Source organism: Macaca fascicularis, chromosome 6, assembly GCF_037993035.2.
Source record: "Macaca fascicularis isolate 582-1 chromosome 6, T2T-MFA8v1.1".
Classification (NCBI taxonomy): Eukaryota; Metazoa; Chordata; class Mammalia; order Primates; family Cercopithecidae; genus Macaca; species Macaca fascicularis.
This window is the reverse complement of record NC_088380.1, coordinates 117,402,538-117,422,424: the sequence shown is the minus strand read 5'-3', so window position 1 is coordinate 117,422,424 and position 19,887 is coordinate 117,402,538. Positions and strand designations below refer to the sequence as shown.

The window sequence follows — 19,887 nt, the reverse complement described above, 5'->3', positions numbered from 1 at the left end:
CTGGAGCACTAGCCATTATAGCCATAGTTTTTTTTTTTTTTTTTTTAAAGGAGACTTTCTAGAAGTCTCACACAACATATCACTTTCATTTTATTGGCCAGATTACATGACTGAATCTAGCTGCAAGGGAAGATGAGAAATAGAATCTTCTATTAAGTGTTCAACTGAGACCTATACTTTGATTACTAAGGAATCATAGAAGGAATATTTAGTGTCAATTAGAAGTATGTATCACAAGTAATATTTTAAAAATCAGAAACATCCAAGAGTTTGAGCATTTTATTTTTGTTATCATACAAACTAAGTTTCTCCAAACTACAGAGATGTTTAACAATGTATTCTTAACCATGGAACAGTTATGAACTTCAATTTATCAATTTATCAATTGACCCAATAAAAACAGTTACATGTGGAAGATTTGTTTGGATGAAAGGGAAATCACTATGAATTTACAATTTATCAAAAAGGTAATGAAAACTTAAGTTGTGTGAGCAGAGGCAGAGTAACTTGAAATATAGAAGTGACCAAGTCTTCCTAGCTGCCGATGAGACACATCTGAAGTGTTGTGATCAGTGTGGGTTGAGGCTCCTTGTGTTGGGCAAACAGCATGGACGGGAGGCAGCTCATCTGTGTTCTGGCCCTTCTCATCACCACCATGGGAGGTCACCTCATAGATAAAAGTCTGCCTCAAGGGAAGTCTGGCAGCCTCTTCCCATTCTCCATACCTGCTTCTCAGGGAAATCATCCCGAGAATATGGTGAAATAGGACAACTGCTGTGGTCCTCCTCTGAACCACTTGTCCTGGGCCTCTTCTCTGTTCTTGCCATCACACTTCCTTCTTGCTATAGGAATTTTGGGATTGTCTTGTTCTATCCATCAGAAACTATTATCAGTATATAGTCTTTATGTAGGAAAGAATGTATGTACCTTCCAAAGACAAAATTTTTCAGATTTGATAAACAAGAATTTTCCACTGGGATGAGGAAGACAATATGTTGTTCTTGGCAAGGGCTCAGGTGAGATGTTGGGGCAGGGAAGGTGTGTGGGGCCTGGGGTGCAGTGTCTTGGCAGGTCTGTTTGGGGACAGGAGGTGGGGAAGACATGCCCTGGGGTACATCTTCAGATGCTCCCACAGCCACGCTTTGTCTGGATGTAGTTCTGAGGCTTCAGAGCTGCCTCTGCTCTCAGTCCCAATTTGGCACTGGGATAGCAGCTCCCCTAACTCTGTGCCTTAGTTAAATTTGGAGTGAATTTCCCCTAAAGCACTGATAATCAATTTTATCACCATGGATAAAGGAGTATCATTGGCAGTGGTTCAGGCAGACAGATTTAAGTACATGACTGTACTAGCCTTTAAAAAATGACTTCACATCAGCAGAAGAGATTTTTACATGTTGTTACTGGTGAGAGAAGCTGTTTTGACTTGATTTGAGAAATACTGTCTGAGTAAAACAAGATGATAAAAATTATCATATGAGTGAAAGGCCTACTTCCATTTTTCATTTTTCTGCCTGGTATTTATTCCAGATATCTTCTCTTGGGAATACTCATCCGAGCCTCCTATCTCATCAAAACAAATTTGATCAAAATCTCACTGTGAATAAATGTTTTTCTGCTAAGCCACTGCATGTTAGTAATCATATGGATGACTAATCATGTCTTCATTAATTGTTTTCTGATGACTTATTTTCAATCTTACTGATTTGTGGTTAAAAACTTGTTTTAAAAAGCATGTGTATATAAAGGACCTTAAGGAAGGCATAGTTGGGAGGGGTGTCAGGTATGTAGCAGGTCAACAGTAAAGACTTTTAGGGCCACTGGATTCATATCATGTTTTCTACTGACGATTTTGCTTACAAACCCTGAAACATCCTGACAGGAAACTTCCTTCTTCCTGCAAATCCCTGTCCTTACTGTTCTCTAATTTTCCTTGTTTTCCTTAGTCAAACAACTTCCTGTTACAGAGGACAGAGTGATAAAAGTGGCGAAAATTGTGTCCTTCACCATCATCCCTAGGCTGTCCCTGGCCTATCTTTAAATATGCAGTTTCTTCGAGAGAGTTATCTGGGGATAGTAGAAAAAAAGTAAGAGTTGCCAACCTTAGAAGATGAAGTCTGACATTTTGTTATTTCATGAAAAATGTCTTTTGTTCTTCTTCTTATACATTAGATAATAAAATAAAGACTTATTTACCCCCCACAAGCATAGTCACTCTGTATTTGCCCCTGCCTTCCCAGTGTGGCTTTCCTAAGATCCAGTCTCCGTCTTCGCTCTGTGCTCTGAAAGTTTGACCTCGATGGATCCTATCATTTGAACTCTCTCACTCTCTGGCTTCTGCTCAGGTTTGAACAATGGGAAATGCAGGTTAAGAGGTTAATCTTATGTGTATTTTCCTGCTCACTCTCTGCCCTGCTGCTGTGAAAGCTGCATTCCTCTACATTCTTCCACCATGCCAGGTTCTGTCATGTGGGTCCCTTCCTGGCTTCAAGTCTCCTTAGGCTCCTGTAAGATCATTTCTCCTCTTGCTCTCAGGTCTAGGAATGGAAGTTTCTTGCTTTTGAAAGTCCCTGGGTACCTCTGTGTCTAGTAATAAGGTCTCCTCAGTCAGTTAACCTCTTGGAGTGAGCCATCTGTTTCTTGTTGGGACTCCAGTTGAAGCACAGGCTTAAGAAAAGGTCAAATGCATCTCAGATTCTTTCACTCGCTCCTCACCTATTTATTAAGCACCTCTAGTTGTACTTCTTAGATGCTAGAATGATGGACAGTTTGGAGAGATATTTGTCAAGGAGCACAACTAGTATAATGGCAGAGTAGTCCTTTATGTTCTGCTGGAGCCACACCTGACCTTGAAAGACCCTTTGTCTGAGGTCCCCATCATTTATCGTTCTCTGACAGAGAGCTGTAACTACTGCTGAGGGAGCTATTCCAGCTGTGTGTCTCACTTGCCAAAAATGTGTCCTGTCAATTGAGGTCCGATGGATGTGTCCATGTGTTTGTAAATGTTTGTGGATGTATATGGTTAGATGAGGAGGTAACAGCAAAGATTAAACCAATACCTAAAATTCTTTAATCCATTTCCTGTCTATTTTGATGAGGAATGTAGACAAAGTAGAAGACACCTATGCCCATTTAGGAAACATTTGTGATTCAAACGGAGTGTTATAAGTACAAAAGTACCTAGGCTATGAGTTAGAAGGATCTGAAATGGAAAACTGGTACTAAGCGGCAAGGAATAGAAGGTGCTAGTAGGCTGCTACAGAGTCAGGGAATAAGAGCAATTAAACAGTAGATTAAAAGTTGGGTACACACCTGGATTGAATATCAGCTCTGCCACTTCCTAATTATATGGTGCTCTGACTAATCACTTAATCTTAACCTGCAGTTCTCTCCTTCCTTCAATGGGGGCAATTCTACATATATTGTGAAGTTTTTGAGACACAGTATTTGCCGTGCAATGATTTCTCAGTAGCTGCTATTATTGTGCAGTGTATTTTCTCACCTATCAACACAATCTCTCACTTCTTTTTTTCCCATCGCTACACTTTTGTACTTCTATTTTCCATTAGTGACATTGTTTTGTCTCCTGTTGCTTCTTAAATGTTATGAGGTTGGGACGATGTCTGTTAAAGTAATTCCAGAAGCCCTCAGCAAATTAAAACACTAATAATGTCTAGCCCTTAGCTTTCTGCATTCTGCAAAGCACATGTGTTTCTTAGGCTATAAGTATTTATCTTTTGGAAAAATCAGTATGCGTTTGGTGATGAGGCAAGAAGCCAAGTGCTGGAGGCCAAAAAGCCAAGGCCAAGCCAGGCCTTTAGTGGGGGCAAGAATAAAGGTCAGATGCTGAGGATGTTGATCTGGAGATGATCCTCTTCATAAATGGCCTCTGTAAACATGTTTTAGTCAGTGGTCACGGACCTCTTCAGGATTTGATCTTGTGGGGCTATTTTCCAGTCATTAGAGACTGTGTATTCCCAGTTAGAGAAATCGTACAGCAGCCATGTTTGTTTACCATGTATCCCAAATTTTTAAATAAAATTTAAATATCTCTATTCAGTATAGACATCCTGACATCAACCAGTTTTAGCCAAGGAGAAAAAAAGTTTATACCAATTTAATAACCTAAAAGGAGCTTTTCTATTAAAAGAAGTCTTTTTTTATTTACAAGACTATGCTTTGAAATAGTAGGTTGTATTTGGTAAGGTCTGACCGTAAACAACTAGGGCCAGGATTGCGCCTAAAGATTTGCTTGTGCAGAATGAATTGAGGGACACACTTTTTTCCTCCTGATCAAAATACCTTCTCTCTGTCCAAGGCTGCAGCAATCTGTCTTGTGGCCTCAAATAGTTAAAGAGTTATTCTCTTTAGTGAACGCTGACAAGAATTTTTAAAAGCAATTACTATGTGCTTGATGCTGCATTGGGTGGAAATAATGACAACAGTATACAAAACTTTCAGCTTATGCCTTAAAAAAAGTTGTCTTTATGATTTAAGGCATTTTCTTAGTAGTAGTTCATATTAATTTGATTGCAAGTAAATAAACCCAATACAAACTCAAGCTTAGACAAAAAGGGCAGTTTATTGTCTCTGTTTGCTTTCTTCTTAGTTGAAGCCACTCTTGGAAAGCTTCTTCCTTGTGTCTAGAACCAGAACCATCAGCTACATACACATATGTTGCCAAAAAAATAAGAAGCTTTCTTTAGCTAAAATGTTTTAGAAATCACAAGAATCTAGGGAATCTGGCTTAGCTCATGTAGTTTGGGTGTGAGGGAACACAGGCCTTATTAAAATCACTGGGTTGGAGTAGAAGAGAAGCAGTTTCCCAAAACAAGATGAGTAATGTTATCATCTGGGGATGGGTAACACAATACATGTCCACCACCCTCTCTTAAATCTCCATAAACTGTTACCTTTTGTATGATGTTTGCAGCATAAGAAAATGAGGCCAATGGAGATAATTGTGGAACAATATGAATTAGCCCTTAGCTAATTTACTGACTTGCAGTAACATCGAAGGGCAAGTTATCTGAAGATCAACTTGCCTCCCCTGCTAATTTTCATTAATAATTAAATTCTGTATTCATGTGGAAGAGATTTTAAGGTGTGTTTGAACTCTGGGCTCAAAATGCCATATCTGATAACAGTAATTCACAGAGTATCTCAGCATGTCTGTCCACCTACAGCCCTTTTTTTAATTTAAGAAAATGAAAGTGCACCATGATTCATTTCTAATAAGCTATAGTTAAGGAAATTGGTTTAAAATAATCTGAATATCATTCTTATCATGAACTGCAAGCTTCTATAATTTCAGGTAGTAATACGAAAAGCCTATTTAATGTGCTTCCTTTTAGCACAATTAACTTTTTGAAACCAGCTAGTGTGTTGCTTATATGCCATTGCTCCATCCACATAGAGACACTGAGAGGGCACAGGAAGAACACTGAATAGGAGTCACAGTAGCTGAGCTCTGTGTTACCTGGTTTTACCTCTTTCTAACTGGTGACACTTCATGAGCTCTTACTTCTTTCAGCCTTAAGTTTACTCAACTGTAAGCCAACCTTTTCTGTAGTCTTTTATTTAGCAATGTCATGCTTAGGGTCTGAGATGAGAAAAATTACCCTTTCTGGTTCCTGGAGAAGTCTAATATTCTTGTTTTTGTTTTCTACTAAATATCTTGATACTTGTTTTTTTCCCATTTTCCAACATATCTAAGATAAAGAATAGAAATAAGATATCGTCTTACTTCTACCAACTATCTCAAGGCAGGACAAACCCCTGCTGCAGGTGAAAGCCATCACCTGCCAGTTCTTGCAAGGACCAGCATGGCAAAAAGCCAGTTTTGGCTTATATAATAGGAGTCAATGTCATCTGAAGTTGATAACAACAATATTAATACACTACCTGAATTATTTTCCTTCGGGGTTCCCTCAACAGAGAAGTGAGGATGTTGTAGAAAACATACACAGAACGTGGACCAAGAGTATCTTCCATTTTACTACATCCATTCTACAATACTTGCAGTGTGAAATGCTGGGGTAGGTGCACAGATACACAGGACATAACATTTTGCCCATGATCTTGCTGTTTAGTTGAGGAGGCAAGAGACAAATTTGTGAAAATAAATATGATAAGAGTAAAATAAGAATACAAGTGACATGGTCAGGCTCTGTGTCCCTACCCAAATCTCATCTTGAGTTGTAATCCGAATTGTAATCCCCACATGTTGGGGAAGGGACCTCGTGGGAGATGATTAGATCACGGGGGTGGTTCCCCCATGATATTCTCATGATGGTGAGTACTCATGAGATCTGATAGTTTTATAAGGGGCTTTCCCACTCTTTGCTCTGTGCTTCTCTCTCCTGCTGCCATGTGAAGAAAGACGTGTTTGCCTCCCATTCCACCATGCTTGTAAGTTTTCTGAGGCCTCCCCAGCCATGCAGCACTGTGAGTCAATTAAAAGTCTTTCCTTTATAAGTTACCTAGTCTCAGATATTTCTTCATATCAGTGTGAGAATGGACTGATAACAGAGATATACAAAGTTTGCATATGATTTAGTGGGGCTTGGGTAGTTCAACTATTTAGTGAATAGACAGGGAGAAATCACCATGAATTAGTCAAATGTTTAGAAGCTATTTTTAACAATGAAAAAAAAAAGTTGTTCTTCATCAATTCCAAGTTAGATATAACATTGATGATCATAAATAATTATGGAATATGAATAACAAAAGTTGCTATTTATTACATGCGTATTAGATGCCAGGTACTTTTCGTATGAACTCCAATTATAGGAATAATTTTACCTCTCATTGGAAGGGTAGGGGGACAAAAACTAAAATGTCAAGGAAGCAACAATTCCTCGTTGCTCTAGGTACAACCATCACCATCATTATTAGTTCACATAATCATTATCATCCTCAAGCTGTGATGTTATCACCAAGTCATAGACAAGTTAGGGAAATATTGTATTTTATTTTTATTATACTTTTAAGTTCTGGGATATACATGCAGAACGTGCAGATTCGTTACATAGGTATACACATGCCATGGTGGTTTGCTGCACCCATCAATCTGTCATCTACATTAGGTATTTCTCCTAATGCTGTCCCTCCCGTAGCCTCCTAGCCCCTGACAGGCCCCGGTGTGTGATGTCCCCCTCCCTGTGTCCATGTAAAAGACTAATACATCAAGTTTCAACTGTGAGATAAAATAGGAAGTTATCACAGACTGCAGTAGTCATGGAAGTTATTACAAAGGAAGGGAGCTATGACTTGGATCTTGTAGGCTTTAGATGAACAGACTGAAATAAGAAAATCTTTACAGTCCAGGAATCCTGCCAAGGGAATCTGTGGAGGCAGAAATGGCTATGTACATGTGGAAAATGTAGGTGTTGAACAGTGTGGTTAAGGTAGAGCATTCTTTATAATGGCCTACGAAGCTCTACATGAGCTGATCATCATCACCTCTCTGACTTCATCTCCTTCCAGTTTTTGTCTCACTCATTCCCATGCCAGCCAGGCTTGTCTTTTTGCCAGTCCTAGAACCAGACAGACATTCGTCAGCTTCAGGGCCTTGGCACTTGCTGTTCCCTATGTCCCAAATGCTTTTCTTCTAGATATTCATGTGACTTACTCCAATATGCCTTTCAAGTCTTTGTTCAGATGCCTTCTACTTGATGAGGCCTGTCTTGATCAACCTTGTGATTACAGGCTTCCTTGACACTCCTCATTTCTCTTCTGCAGGATTTATTATGTTCTAAGATCTAGTATAATTTATGCATTTTTCTGTGGTTGGTTATTGTCTCTCTCTTCCAACTAGATAAAGCTCCAGGAGATTAGGACATTTTAAAATGTATATTTCTGAATTCCCATACCTAGGAAAGTGTCTGGAACATAGTAAGTGATTAATTAGTAAGTGTTGTTCATGAGTGAGATTTAAGACTAGAAAACTACATGGAGATGTTTCTCTGCCAGGAAGACACAGGCAGAGAAACTCAGCAAAAGTGTTTGACCCAGAGAGTAACATGAATAAGGTATGCTTTAAGGAAACCAATCTGGTAGTGGTATGTAGTTTGGATTTTTTCAGGAGAGAAACTATATTAGTGCTCTGGAAGTGAAGTGATCTGAGCTTATAAAAGAGTATGGCAATAGAATTGCAAATAAAGTATTTATTTTAAAAAAAGGTATTTTAAAAGGAAGACTATTCATATTTAGCAACAGATACAACATTAAAATTGAGGATATAAGAATGAAGTGGGAAAATAGAAGGTTCTGACTTTTCTTCCCCTTATTCTCCATTATTTTCCTTCTCTGCCCTGCTCTATGGCATGGAAGGCTGACCCATGGGAACTGCCTCACCTGGGCTTCCATGTCACCTGGCTTCCAGTTGGGTTCATTGAGTGGGAGGAGCAACAATAGAGTGGAGGGTGGAAGGAGATAAAGATGGGAGTCTTTCTTCCCCCATTCTCCCTACTTTGGATCTATGCTCTGGCAATGACTATATCCTTTTATAAGGATAGTGCTATTGGGTGGTCCTTTCTACACAGTTCAAGGTCTCATCAAGCTTCTGATCCCTGACCTTTTATTTCTAGAGCTATTAAAAGCTTCCTACTATTGACAGTCTCCAAATCCATCACTATCTTTAGTTTGTTTCTGCAACTTGCCCATACCTCTAAAAGTAGTTTTTCATTAAAGATTCTTAAGTTGGGCTGGGTGCAGTGGCTTACGCCTGTAATCCCAGCAGTTTGGGAGGCCGAGATGGGTGGATCACCTGAGGTCAGGAGTTTGAGACTAGCCTGATCAGCATGAAGAAACCCCATCTCTACTAAAAATATAAAAATAGCTGGGCCTGGTGGTGCATGCCTGTAATCCCAGCTACTCGGGAGGCTGAGACAGGAGAATCGCTTGAACCCGGGAGGCAGAGGTTGCAGTGAGCCGCGATTGCGCCATTGCGTTCTAGTCTGGGCAACAAGAGCTAAATTCCATCTCAAAAAAAAAAAAAAAAAAAGATTCTTAAGTTGAACCATGTAAGGATTCAACTATTTACTTCTAGGAGTATGACTGATGGAGAGGGGAAGAAATTAAGATTGACTGCATACTTTCAAACCTAAGAAATTGAAAAAAAGTCACCTTTAAGAAAAATAGGAAAATTCAGAAAGAAAAATGTAAATTTTGAGAAACAATGAAAATTAACTTTGAAACAGCAGAAGTTGAACAAAATGGCAAAATATCTAAGTGAAATGTTTGTCATAAAAACTAGACATATTAGAATAAAAGTTGATTTCATCATCAATTAATTAAGTTCCCAAAGTGAGTCAGATTCAGGTTTGATCTTCATTGAAGTTTGAGTATAACTGAGATCTTTGAGTTAGGATTGATGAGTAGTGTGTAGCAAGGAGTGTAGATTGCGAAATTCGGAAGGCCAGGAACTGAAATCCTGTTTTCTAATTTAGGACTTGAAATGATAAAGTGGAGATAGGCAAGAGGCCAGAGAAGGAGAAGAGGGAACTCAACAAGTAGAGCATGGAAAGTGTCAAGAAGGATGAAATAAAAATTCAAATATTGTAGACAATATCAGCTATATCCCATGAGAAAAATACTATTTATATTCTTACAAAATCAGAATATAGATTAATTTATAATATGAATTATGTGACATAGTGTCACAGGATCCTTGGAGTATCTCTTCTGGCCAGAAACCTTGCCCAAGTTTTGCTTGGGCCTGCTGGGCTTGTTCTGCCCACTTGGCCTGGCAGACTGCTCTTGGCTTATGGTACCAGCCTGGATCCCACACCTGGCAAAAGTGAGCGGAGTGGCAAGGGGTGTGTTAGCAAGTGAGCATGGGGTCTGGCCACTATGCACAGCCAGGTATGCTGGTTGTAGTAGGGTGGGCAGCTTCAGGTGCTGACATGGGTGTCAGCTCCCTGCAAGGCTGTGGCTGGACCACGAGTACTGCAAGCAGCTTCTGTGGTTGGCACTGGGAAATGCAGTGGTGCCTGGAAGCTTGGAGATGCCAGGAACCGCAGAGCCCAAAAGTGGGTGTCACAGCCCTGGCTTGGGGAGCTCCTAGGTCTGGGCTTCTTGAAAGGCCACAGCTTTTCTCTCCTTCTCTCTTCTCTCCTTCTTGTCACTTGCAATGTGGTGAGCAAGGGGTGTGTTTCAGCCCTGTTTGTGTTACAGCTCTTTCATTGCCACCATTTGGCAGGTCCGGAGTTCTTCCCTAACATCTAGGAAGAACGAGGTACATGGACAAGTGGAGGGTGAAGTGAGCAAGGCAAAGAGGTGCTTTATTGTGCGACAGAACAGCCGAGAGGAGACCGCAGTGGGTAGCTCCTTTTCACAGGCAGGGTGTCCTGACGTTTGTTCAGCTCTCAGCAGAGAGGAGACCCATAGGGGTAGCTCCTGTCTGCAGGCAGGTCATCCCGGAGTTTGTCTGAGTCGACCTGAGTCTGGGGTTTCTGTGGTCTTCAGAGGGGAGGAAGTGCATGCTGATTGGTCCATGGGTAGCCATGGGTGGGACCAGAAAAAGCAACGTAAGTTCTCACTTCAGTCTGCGGATCTGGCAGCCCTGCTCCCAGGCTTCAGGCCATCTGACCTTTTCTGCCCAGTAGCCTGTCTGCCTCTGGGGCCACCAACCTGCCATCCCCAGCCCCCAGGCTGTTTGTGCCGAGGGGCACTACCTGCAGGCCCTTGCAGAACCACACTCAGCACCCCCTTGGCCTCCCTCTCGTGCTTGTCGGTGCCCAAGACAACAGGGGGCTGGCTTGTCCGCGCTGCCTCGAGTGCACACACACCTAGCCTGGTCTTGACAGCACCTGGGCTTGGCCACAACTTTGGACTGAAATCGGAGTGGGCACTGGGAGCAGGCAGAGGCCAGGTAGTGGGAGCAGGCACTTCCCAGCCTGTGCGGACGTGGGGGCTTCCCGGGCCACTGAGAGTGCAAAGATGCCTGGGTCTGAAGCCTTAGTGGGGTGGCTGGCTGCTGCTGCACTCGAGAGGGCAGGACTCCTGCCCCTCCAACTTGGAAGGGGGCGGGGCTTCCGCCTGTTCCCAGCTCCTGCCTGCTACTGGGAGTACACAGCCCTGGCTGCGCCTCCTACCCCACTGCAGCTGGCATCCTGGCAGCAGCCACTCCAAATGGGCCGCTGTTACCATCAATAGCTTAAGGCCATCATCTGTTTTGTCTGTGAAAACCTAGTTAAAAAGCATGGACTTAGAAGGACGAGATTTAGATACATCTATTTGAATCAGACAAATGTAGCGTGACACATATATTTCTTAGCAGGGATGATCTTGCAAATGAGAGATATATCACAATTTGTAATTAAATTTCACCCACCCAATCAGGGTTTGAACAGGTATTGTCAATATTTGCCCTTGTGACTCTCTTTTCTAACTTCCATGGTAGGCTAAGCGCTACCATTCAACAAATACATATTGGAGAATTTCAGGCTCTATTCAAGAATAAGACTATAAGACCCCTACTCTCATGGTGTATATATTGTAGTTGAAGAGACACAATAACATACAAGAAGTCACAAAAAAATAAAAGGGACTTACAGATCATGATAAAAATGATTAAGAAAACACAACAATATGTGACCAAGAGTGATGATGCTCTCATAGGGAGTGTTAGATATGCCTGGAAAGGAATTTCAGGAGGTGACATTCAAATTGAGTTCTGAATAGTAAACCAAGTTGTAATATTAAGAAAGAATATTTCAGGCCAGTGAAAAATAGGTATAACTAACCTGAGGCAGGAATGAGTTTAGAATGTTGGATGAATAGAAAGAAGGCCAAAGACTTGAGCAGTGTGAATGAGAAGAGTGGTAGAAGATGATATAGATAAGATAAATCATATAGATTTGTATGTCAAGTAAAGCTGTTTGGATTTTACTCTAAGTGCAAGGAGAAACCATTGGGGAATGTAAATGGATAGTCACTCTGTGCTCTTTGGGGAATGAATTGTAGGGTTCCAAGTGTGGAACTAAAGAGATCATCTAGGAGACCACTGCAATAGTTTAGGCAAAATATGGCTTGTGGCTTGGGCTGGAATGGTAATAACTGAGATGGAAAGGAGCACATAGATTCAGGATGTATTTTGAATCTGGAGCCATAAGGACTTGGTGATGGATTAGACATATAGGATAAGAAAAAAGGAGGATTCCAAGATGATATCAGAGGATTCTTGGCTTGAGCAAGTGGATGAATGTGATGGTAATTACTAGTATGAGAAAAATGGAGGAGAAGTAAGTTTCAGAGATGTGTTGGGGGTTCCTAAGACCACTCTTATGTTCCATGATTTGCCATAAGGACTTCCCAAAATCAGATGAGTTATTATCATCACTCATAGCGGTGATCTATTACAGTGAAAGGATACAGATTAAAATCAGCAAACAAAAAAGGAGCATAGGGTATGGCCTAGGAGAAACCAGGCATAGGCTTCTACTTTTCCTCTCCCAGTGGAATTACATGAACAGTATTTAGTTCTCCCATAAATGATGTGTGACAATATATATAAAGTATGGGCAACCAGGGAGGCTTATCTAAGCCTTGTGTCCAGGGTTGGACAAGTTCATTCACATAGTCATGGGGCACCCACATGGCTGACCTTGGTTATTCAGTGTCCAGCCTCCACCCTTGCCCCACCAAGTTTAGGCTGATATAGCATGTCCCAGGGCTCCAGGTATACAGAGACACTCTTATTAGGCAGAATATTCCAAGGACTCAGAGGTACCTCCCAGGAACCAGACCTGAAGATCTTTGAAATATGCAGGATTTAAGCAGTCCAGGTCAGCTGAGTTAACCCTTTAATACACAAGGGCAAAATCAAGAGTTGTGGTTTGGCAATTTTAAGTTTGAGATGCTTCTTTGAAATCCAAAAGGAATTGTCAGGGGTTAGTAATAAAGTTTTTAGTTTATAAAAGGTATTTAAAATCATGAGAGTAGGTAAGATTACCCCAGGAGAGTATCTAGGTTAAAAAGAGAAAAGGGCCCAGGATGAAGATACAAGGCTTTCCAATATTTGGAACCTAGAGGAGGAGAATATGAGAGCAAAGGAGAAAGAAGGAAAACTATGAGATTACATAGTCACAGAGCTAAGACAAAAGTGTTTTAAGATGGGCGAAGTCAACTGTATTGAATGTTAATTTTTTTTTTTTTTTTTTGAGACAGAGTCTCACTCTGTCGCCCAAGCTGGAGTGCAGTGGCATGATCTCGGCTCACTGCAAGCTCTGCCTCCTGGGTTCACACCATTCTCCTGCCTCAGCCTCCCAAGTAGCTGGGACTACAGGTGCCCACCACCATGCCCAGATGATTTTTTGTATTTTTAGTAAAAATGGGGTTTCACCGTGTTAGCCACGATGGTCTCAATCTTCTGACCTCATGATCTGCCCACCTTGGCCTGCCAAAGTGCTGGGATTACAGGAGTGAGCCACCGTGCCCCACCCAAGATGTTTAAAGGTGAAAGGTAGAAGTTCACATGTGCTTGTAGTTGAGATTAATCCAGTGAAGAGCTTAATCTAGACATTGATGATACAAAAGTAAAAATTGGTAATTATAGGTGGTGGTTCCTTGGAAAGACAAGAAAGCGTAGAATTTATCGCACAATTCTCATATTGTGCAGGAGGGAAGGCAGGAAATAGAGTTCAGGACCCGTGGCTTTGGTGCCAGAGAAATCAAAGGAGTTGCCATTAACTTGTTTGTTATCTCCCAGGGAAGAAAATTCCATTTCAGATTTACATATTTTTATTTTTTCCTTAGGTCTGGTCAACACAATTTTCCTAATTTAAGGACAGTAGTGAGAGAAGAGAAGAATTATTGATAGAAAAAATGAGAGGAATTGATAGACTTGAACAAAGATCTTGATGATGTGTTGGGTGTGAAAGACAAAGCAAGTTGGAAGGATAGGAAAGTGTTGTTTTAAAGGTACTACGTTTATTTATTTAAATTTTTTTTTTTTTTTTTTTTTTTTTTTTTTTTTTTTTTTGAGACGGAGTTTCGCTCTGTCTCCCAGGCTGGAGTACAGTGACGCGATCTCGGCTCACTGCAAGCTCTGCCTCCTGGGTTCACGCCATTCTCCTGCCTCAGCCTCCTGAGTAGCTGGGACTACAGGCGCCCGCCACCGCACCCGGCTAACTTTTTGTATTTTTAGTAGAGACGGCGTTTCACCGTGTTAGCCAAGATGGTCTCGATCACCTGACCTCATGATCCGCCCACCTCCACCTCCCAAAGTGCTAGGATTACAGGCATGAGCCACCGCGCCTGGCCTAAAGGTACTACGTTTATTATTTCAGTAGTGAAGTAGCTGCATTTGACAACCAGGTCCAGAATGGAAGTGAGTGCTCAAAATTGAGCTAAGAAGAGATCCCTAGGTATAAGGAGGTGATAAAATCTAAAGAGAAAAGATTTAAGATAAATCAGTTATGTGTTTCCTCAGGGTGATGACAGGATTTGAAGATGAAGGAAAGGCCAAAGGCTTTAATAAATAATAAGTGAGAATGACTGAGAAAGGTTTGGAGGTGAGGTATAACAAGAGAAGAGAAGCGTAATCTAGAAGTGGCGGTGGAGAAAAACGAGGATCCTGATGCCATCTTAGGGTCTTCATGTGCATGGAATATTGGAAAATGATTCAATTCATGGAAGCCATTTTCCCTGGGAAAAACTAAACTGTAGTAAATTATAAGCACTGAGGAAATTACAAAGTAAAGATTATGAAGATATGAGTTTATTAATCTTGGAATGGGAATTCCTAAAAGATTGAGTAGTGAGAGCAATAGTGGGAATTTGGATTAAGAAAGAGAAATTGCATAAAGAGGGAAGTAGGGAGAATACAGCAGTCTAAGAGCTTACTTGGCAGAAACCAAGGAAAACAGGCTAAGGATCTGTGGACATATCTGACTCTCAGGTAGCCAGGAAAAGAACTGATGTTATCTTGGTGAGCATGAAACTCAAACATTTAGAGTTTAATAGCATTCAGGAAGAGCCTCAAAAGAAATATCCCTGTATCTCATATTCTACTTGTAGTCACTGTTGAGATTACTGTATTCAGAATAATGTTACTAAACTGTCAATATGATTATAGTATCTTCTTTTCTTAAAAAGAAGTTCAAGCCACTAAATCTTGAATGAGTAAAGGAGGAAGAAGAAAGAGTAGTTTTTGGATAAATATAAAGGAGTAATATAGAAATGCAGGTATGTTTATGAAGATGGACAGAGGGAAAAAGAAGAAAGATTGAATAGATATATAAACATATTTTGAAGAAGAAAGGAGTTATATGCTATTAATAGAAATATCAACAAGAAATAAAAAAAGTCAAACCAATGTTTTCTTTGTTTTTACCAGTTCTACCCTTTCCGGCTCTAAATGCAAGAGAGTTACAGTACAAAACCATAGTATTTTGTGTCAAACAGACAAATCTGAATTTGAATAATGGCTCTACCATATACTAGCCGTGACCTTAGACAAGTCACTTCACCTCTCTTAAGTATATGTTTTTCATTTACAAAGTGAGGCTGACCATCTGAACCTCTTAAGTTGCTTCGAATATTGTATGAGAAAACATGAGAAAGTATAAAACATGATACTTGACACATGGTAAATGCCCAGCAAATGTAGATTCTGTCTTTCTTTTTGATTGCTTTTTTTTTGGTTACTTTCTTTTTATTACTTTTCTGATAATGATTTCTAGTTTTCTTGAGAGTTTCTGCTTCTGCCTATCAAAATTCAGTATCATCTTAGACTTTGTTCTTGAACTCCTTCCCTTTGATGATTCATTTTCCCATTTTTAAATCTGTGATGTGTGCATTGGTGGTTCAGTTTTTTCATGGGCACTCGAAACCTTCTCACAGTCTTCAGGATATTTTACTTGAATGTTAACCTAGGTAAATTTAAACATATTTTAGATAATTAAGTTACTTATTTGTTATCACATGCAGCAAAACATTTATCCAAGTTTCATAACTAAGGGAATTGGCCTTCATACCCAATCTGACTTCAGGCAGTGGGCTGTTGGCAGAATAACAAGAGATTTGTTTTTTAAATGAATCATACTCTGTCTCACCTCTAAGTCTTAAAGTGCTTTGGAATGAATTTATTCTCCCTTTGTCTAGTAGTAAGAGTTCAAGCAAATCACTTTAGGCCTCTGGGTCTCAATTACAAAATGTGATGGTTATTCTAGCTCAATATATATATGATTCCGTGAAGCCTAGGGAAATTTCACACTTTTCTAGAGGCCACAACTGGTTTGTAGTAGATTGAGGAAGAGAACCCATATCTTCTAGATCAGAGAGCATTGTATTTTCCCATATGCTCCTGTGGAAACCACAGGAAAATAATGTCACACTGTTACCAGTGGTGAATACGTACAGATCTGCAGCAATTTGGTTCTTGCCTCCTAGGAGGAAAGAATTTGACTGAAGGGCATAGGCAGAGGAAGAGATTGAGGCAAGTTTTAGAGCAGGAGTGAAAGTTTATTAAAAAGTTTTATAGCAGGAGGAAGTGACGGAGCCGAGCTAGTGCGTCAAAGGTACCTCTATGGTTTTCCTCACATTCTTGAGTTGGGAAATGGCCACTGTTAAGTTGCAATGGAGATAAATCCCAGGAGCCACAATTTGGCGTGTCAGGAATTTGAATTTAGAGTTTAAATTCTCAGAGCATTCTCTCCAGGAAGTATTTTTAGAGTATCTCAAAGGCTTCACTTGACTTCTTGATCCTGCATAAACCCAAGGAAAAAAGAAATGGTTTGCTCCAATTCTAGATCACATTCTTCAAGTTCAAAGTCTGGATCACAGTCTAGTTCCTGATATAGATCAAGATCTCATTCTAGAAAGAAGCAATACAGTTCTAGGTCTCGTTCCAGAACATATTCAAGGTCTCGTAGTAGAGATCGTATGTATTCTAGAGATTATCATCGTGATTACAGAAATAATAGAGGAATGAGACAATCTTATGGGTACAGAGGAAGGGGTAAAGAGTTTTATCAAGGAGGAGGAGGTAGATATTATTGAGGTGGTTATAGACCTGTCTGGAATAGAAGGCACTCTAGGAGTCCTAGATGAGGTCGTTCACGTTCCAGGAGTCCAGAAAGCAGATCTGTTTCTTCTCAAAGATCCAGAAGCAGATCTCGCTGGTCATATAGATCTTCTAGGTCTCCAAGATCATCCTCTTCTCCTTCTTCATCCCCATATAGCAAATCTCCTGTTTCTAAAAGACAAGACGAGGGTCTCAGGAAAAACAAACCAAAAAAGCTGAAGGGGAACCCCAAGAAGAGAATTTGTTGAAAAGTAAATCACAGGAGGAACCGAAAGATACATTTGAACATGACCCATCTGAGTCTATCAATGAATTTAATAAGTCGTCAGCCACATCTGATGATATTTGGCCTGGCCTTTCAACTTATGATAATAGTCCCAGATCACCCTATAGTCCTTCACCTATTGCTACACCACCTAGTCAGAGTTCATCTTGCTCTGATCCTCCCATGCTCAGTACGGTTCACTCTGCAAAAAATACTCCTTCTCAGCATTCACATTCCATTCAGCATAGTCCTGAAAGGTCTGGTTCTGGTTCTGTTGGAAATGGATGTAGTCAATATCATCCTTCTCAGAATAGTCCAATTAATCACATCCCTTCACGAAGAAGTCCTGCAAAGACAATTGCACCACAGAATGTTCCAAAAGATGAGTCTAGGGGCCATTCCTCATTTTATCCTGATGGTGGAGATCAGGAAACTCAAAGACTGGGAAGTTCTTTAAAAGGTTCACAGATGAAGAGTCTAGAGTATTCCTGCTTGCTAGGGGTAATAACAGTGATAAAGAGGCTTCAAAAGAGACAGGATCAGAGAAAGGGAGGGCAGAGGGAGAATGGGAAGATCAGGAAGCTCTAGATTACTTCACTGATAAAGAGTCTGGAAAACAGAAGTTTAATGATTCAGAAGGGGGTGACATAGAGGAGAAGAGGATTACAGACAGTTCAGGAAGTCAGTCCTCGCAGATCAGGGTAAAAGTTTTGCTACTGCATTTCACTGGAATACTGAGGAGGAAGGACTCAAGTACAAGTCCAAAGTTTCACTGAAAGACAATAGAGAAAGTGATGGATTTAGAGAAGAAAAAAATTGTAAACTTAAACGGACTGGATATGTAGTGGAAACGCCTAGCACTACAAAAGATAAGCACAAAGAAGAAGACAAAAATTCTGAAAGAATAACAGTAAAGAAAGAAACTCAGTCACCTGAGCAGGTAAAGTCTGAAAAGCTCAAAGACCACTTTGATTACAGTCCCCCTCTACACAAGAATATGGATGCATAAAAAAAAAAAAATCTGGATGCATGAGAAAAGTCTACTTTCAGAGAGGAAAACCCACTTAGGATCAAAATGATAGTTTAGTGATTCTCATCATCCTGAATTCAGACTCAAAATGGCACGCGTTCCTCTTGATGATTCTAACAGACCTGCTTCCTTGACTAAAGACAGCTCGCTAGTACACTTGTCCATTCTGTCAAGAAGGAGCAAGAATTCTGATCCATCTTTGACCAGCAACAGCACTTCAGAGTCATTTATTCAACACATTGTGTCCTTGGTTCATCATGTTGAAGAGCAATACTTCAAGTCAGCTGCAATGACCCTAAACGAGCGGTTCACTTCGCATCAGAAAGCCACTGAAGAACATAATACTCGGCAAAAGAGCCCTGAAATACACAGAAGAATGGACATCTCACCAAGTACCCTGAGGAAGCATACCCGTTTAGCAGGGGAAGAGAGAGTTTTTAAAGAAGAAAATCAAAAGGGAGATAAAAATTAAGGTGTGACTCTGCTGACTTTTGGCATGACATTGATGGCCGTAGAAAAGAAAGAAGTAAAGAACAGGGAGATTCCAAGGGCTCCAGGGAATCCAGTGGATCAAGAAAGCAGGAAAAAACTCCAAAAGATTATAAGGAATACAAATCTTACAAAGATGAGAGTAAGCATAAAAGTAGAGAGCAAGATCATTCTCGATCTTCATCCTCTTCAGCATCACCTTCTTCTCCCAGTTCTAGAGAAGAAAAGGAGAGTAAGAAGGAAAGAGAAGAAAAATTTAAAATTCACCATGAAATGGAAGAATACTCAGGTTTTGCAGGAATTAGCTGACCATGAAGAACCTTTTTTGGAATTAGAGGCAGAGGAAGAGCCAGAGGAGTTTTTGCTGGCACAAATACTGGTCCAAACAACTCAAATACTACCATTCAAAAGAGACTGAAGGAAGAGGAATAGGATCCAGAATATACCCCAAAGAGCAAAAAGTACTTCTTGCATGACGACAGGGATGATGGTGTGGATTATTGGGCCAAAAGAAGAAAAGGTCGTGGTACTTTTCAATGTGGCAGAGGGCGCTTTAACTTCAAAAAATCAGTTAGCAGTCCTAAATGGACTCATGACAGATACCAAAGGGATGGGATTGTTGGAGATAAAGAAGAGACCGTGGAATATAATGAAGAAAAGAAGGACAGGTGCAAGGAAGAAAAGGAATAACAGATATGAAGTAAGATTACAACAGAGCAGAACTTGCACCCACCATTTTTTTTACCTGATTTTTGTTTTCGAATAAGAATGTAAGCATTTTGCTTAAATTTTACTGTTTGCAAGTAGTCTATAGAAATTTTGTTTTAAGTCTTCAAATGTCTTGAGAAATAGTAGACTGTATGTTGAAAATTGTACTGAAATAAAGTAGAAAATTGTTACGTACCATATTTGTAACTATCAACTTAAAAAAAAAAACTTGTAACATTTTTGTTACATGCATTGTAATTCTGCTTTGTCTATAAAATATGGTCAAGCACAGCTCTGTGAAAGTTCTGATTCTCTGCCTTCCCTGTTTGTCAATGTTTTATTCTGAAGTAAACATTAGCTCTACAT

At 40.2% G+C, this 19,887-nt stretch overlaps 1 pseudogene; it reads left to right on the top strand.

The window, feature by feature from the left end:
- Positions 1-16,734: 16,734 nt before the first annotated feature.
- LOC102117997 (bcl-2-associated transcription factor 1 pseudogene) lies at positions 16,735-19,481 on the top strand (annotated as a pseudogene).
- The last annotated feature ends 406 nt before the right edge of the window (positions 19,482-19,887 follow it).